Here is a 3781-nt window from a genome sequence, read left to right on the forward strand (position 1 = left end):
CCTGCCATTGGAGCAAACAACTTTGAGCTGAAACCTCAATTAGTTTCTCTGATGCAGCAAAACTGCAAGTTTCATGGATTTCCATCTGAAGATCCTTTTCAGTTCTTAACTGAATTCTTGCAGATATGTGATACTGTTAAGACTAATGGAGTAGATCCTGAAGTCTACAGGCTCATGCTTTTCCCTTTTGTTGTAAGAGACAGAGCTAGAATATGGTTGGATTCTCAACCTAAAGACAGCCTGAACTCTTGGGATAAGCTGGTCAAGGCTTTCTTAGCCAAGTTCTTTCCTCCTCAAAAGCTGAGCAAGCTTAGAGTGGATGTTCAAACCTTCAGACAGAAGGAAGGTGAATCCCTCTATGAAGCTTGGGAGAGATACAAAGGACTGACCAAAAAGTGTCCTTCTGACATGCTTTCAGAATGGACCATCCTGAACATATTCTATGATGGTCTGTCTGACTTAGCTAAGATGTCATTGGATACTTCTGCAGGTGGATCCATTCACCTAAAGAAAACGCCTGCAGAAGCCCAAGAACTCATTGACATGGTTGCTAAAAACCAGTTTATGTACACTTCTGAGAGGAATCCTGTGAGTAATGGGACGCCTATGAAGAAGGGAGTTCTTGAAGTTGATACTCTGAATGCCATATTGGCTTAGAACAAAATATTGACTCAAGAAGTCAATATGATTTCTCAGAGTCTGAATGGAATGCAAGCTGCATCCAACAATACTCAAGAGGCTTCTCCTGAAGAAGAAGCTTATGATCCTGAGAACCCTGCAATAGCAGAGGTGAATTACTTAGGTGAACCTTATGGAAACACCTATAACTCATCATGGAGAAATCATCCAAATTTCTCATGGAATGATCAAAAGCCTCAACAAGGCTTTAATAATGGTGGAAGAAACAGGTTTAGCAATAGCAAGCCTTTTCCATCATCCACTCAGCAATAGACAGAGAATTTTGAACAAAATACCTCTAATTTGGCAAGCTTAGTCTCTAATCTGTCCAAGGCCACTGTAAGTTTCATGAATGAAACAAGGTCCTCCATTAGAAATTTGGAAGCACAAGTGGGCCAGCTGAGTAAGAGGATCACTAAAATCCCTCCTAGTACTTTCCCAAGCAATACAGAAGAGAACCCAAAAGGAGAGTGCAAGGCCATTGACATAAGCACCATGGCCGAACCTGTAAGGGAAGGAGAGGACGTGAATCCCAAGGAGGAAGACCTCCTAGGACGTCCAGTGATCAATAAGGAGCTTTCCTCTGAGGAACCAAAGGACTCTGAGGCTCATCTAGAGACCATAGAGATTCCATTGAACCTCCTTATGCCCTTCATGAGCTCTGATGAGTATTCCTCTTCTGAAGAGAATGAGGATGTTACTGAAGAGCAAACTGCCAAGTTTCTTGGTACAATCATGAAGTTGAATGCCAAATTATTTGGTATTGAAACTTGGGAAGATGAACATCCCTTGTTCACCAATGAACTAAGTGATCTGGATCAACTGACATTGCCTCAGAAGAGACAGGATCCTGGAAAGTTCATAATACCTTGTACCATAGGCACCATGATCTTTAAGGCTTTGTGTGACCTTGGTTCAGGGATAAACCTCATGCCCCTCTCTGTAATAGAGAAACTAGAAATCTATGGGGTGCAAGCTGCTAAAATCTCATTAGAGATGGCAGACAATTCAAGAAAACAGGCTTATGGACAAGTAGAGGACGTGTTAGTAAAGGTTGAAGGCCTTTACATCCCTGCTGATTTCATAGTCCTGGATACTGGAAAGGAAGAGGATGAATCCATCATCCTAGGAAGACCTTTCCTAGCCACAGCAAGAGCTGTGATTGATGTAGACAGAGGAGAATTGATCCTTCAATTAAATAAGGACAACCTTGTGTTTACAACTCAAGGATCTCTCTCTGTATCCATGGAGAGGAAGCATAAAAAGCTTCTCTCAAAGCAGAGTCAAACAAAGCCCCCACAGTCAAACTCTAAGTTTGGTGTTGGGAGGCCACAACCAAACTCTAAGTTTGGTGTTGAACTCCCATATCCAAACTCTAAGTTTGGTGTTGGAGAGTCTCAACCATGCTCTGAACATCTGTGAGGCTCCATGAGAGCCCACTGTCAAGCTATTGACATTAAAGAAGCGCTTATTGGGAGGCAACCCAATGTTTATTTATCTAACTAAATTTTTGTTTTTCATGTTTTCTTAGGTTCATGATCATGTGGAGTCACAAAATAAATATAAAAATTGGAAACAGAATCAAAAACAGCAAAAGAAAAATCACACCCTAGAGGAAGCACCTGCCTGGCGTTCAACGCCAGAACAGAGCATGGTTCTGGCGCTGAACGCCCAAAATGGGCAGCATCCTGGCGCTGAACGCCCAGAACAAGCATGCTTCTGGCGTTCAACGCCAGAAATGGCAACAAATGGGCATTGAACGCCCAAAATGGGCACCAACCTGGCGCTGAACGCCCAGAGTTTTGTGCAAAGGCATTTTACATGCCTAATTGGTGAAGGGATGCAAATCCTTGACACCTCAGGATCTGTGGACACCACAGGATCATCTCAGGATCTGTGAATTCCACAGGATCCCCACCCACCTCACCCTCTCTCTCTCTCTCCATTCATGATCATCCCTTCTGTTCTCCATTCACCACTCACATCCATACACACATCCCTCCATCTCCTCCATATCTTCTTCTTCTTCTATTCTTTCTTCTTTTGCTCGAGGGCGAGCAACATTCTAAGTTTGGTGTGGTAAAAGCATAAGCTTTTTGTTTTTCTATTACCATTGATGGCACCTAAACCTCTAAAAGAGGGGAAGGGAAGACAAAGGCTTCCACCTCCGAGTCATGGGAGATGGAAAGATTCATTTCAAGGGTCTATAGCTCAGTGGTAGAACATGTGGCTACAAATCAAGAGATCCTTTAGATACCTCAGGGGATGCACTTCCCTCCATATAAATATTAGGAGCAAATCAACACCTCCCTAGGAGAATTGAGTTCCAATATGGGACAACTAAGGGTGGAACATCAAGAGCACTCCATCATCCTTCATGAAATAAGAGAAGATCAAAAAGCAATGAGGGAGGAGCAACAAAGACAAGGAAGAGACGTAGAAGAGCTCAAGGACATCATTGGTTCCTCAAGAAGGAAACGCCACCATCACTAAGGTGGATTCATTCCTTGTTCTTACTTCTTCTGCTTATCATTTTCTATGTTATGTGCTTATCTATGTTTGTGTCTTCATTACATGATCATTAGTAGTTAGTAACTTTGTCTTAAAGTTATGAATGTCCTATGAATCCATCACCTCTCTTAAATGAAAAATGTTTTAATTCAAAAGAACAAGAAGTACATGAGTTTCGAATTTATCCTTGAACCTAGTTTAATTATATTGATGTGGTGACAATGCTTCTTGTTTTCTGAATGTATGCTTAAACAGTGCATATGTCTTTTGAAGTTGTTGTTTAAGAATGTTAAATATGTTGGCTCTTGAAAGAATGATGACTAGGAGACATGTTATTTGATAATCTGAAAAATCATAAAAATGATTCTTGAAGCAAGAAAAAGCAGCAAAGAACAAAGCTTGCAGAAAAAAAAATAGGCGAAAAAAAAATAGAAAGAAAAAGAAAAAGCAAGCAGAAAAAGCCAAAAGCTCTTAAAACCAAGAGGCAAGAGCAAAAAGCCAATAACCCTTAAAACCAAAAGGCAAGGGTAAATAAAAAGGATCCCAAGGCTTTGAGCATCAGTGGATAAGAGGGCCTAAAGGAATAAAATCC

General features: G+C 41.2%; 1 non-coding gene across 1 annotated transcript; it reads right to left on the bottom strand.

The window, feature by feature from the left end:
- Positions 1–306: 306 nt before the first annotated feature.
- LOC112739844 (small nucleolar RNA R71) lies at positions 307–414 on the bottom strand. The gene has a single exon (XR_003170780.1). It is a non-coding gene; the product is annotated as a small nucleolar RNA R71 (small nucleolar RNA).
- Between the last annotated feature and the right edge of the window lie 3367 nt (positions 415–3781).

The sequence above is a fragment of the Arachis hypogaea genome, chromosome 13 (genome assembly GCF_003086295.3).
Source record: "Arachis hypogaea cultivar Tifrunner chromosome 13, arahy.Tifrunner.gnm2.J5K5, whole genome shotgun sequence".
Taxonomy (NCBI): domain Eukaryota; kingdom Viridiplantae; phylum Streptophyta; class Magnoliopsida; order Fabales; family Fabaceae; genus Arachis; species Arachis hypogaea.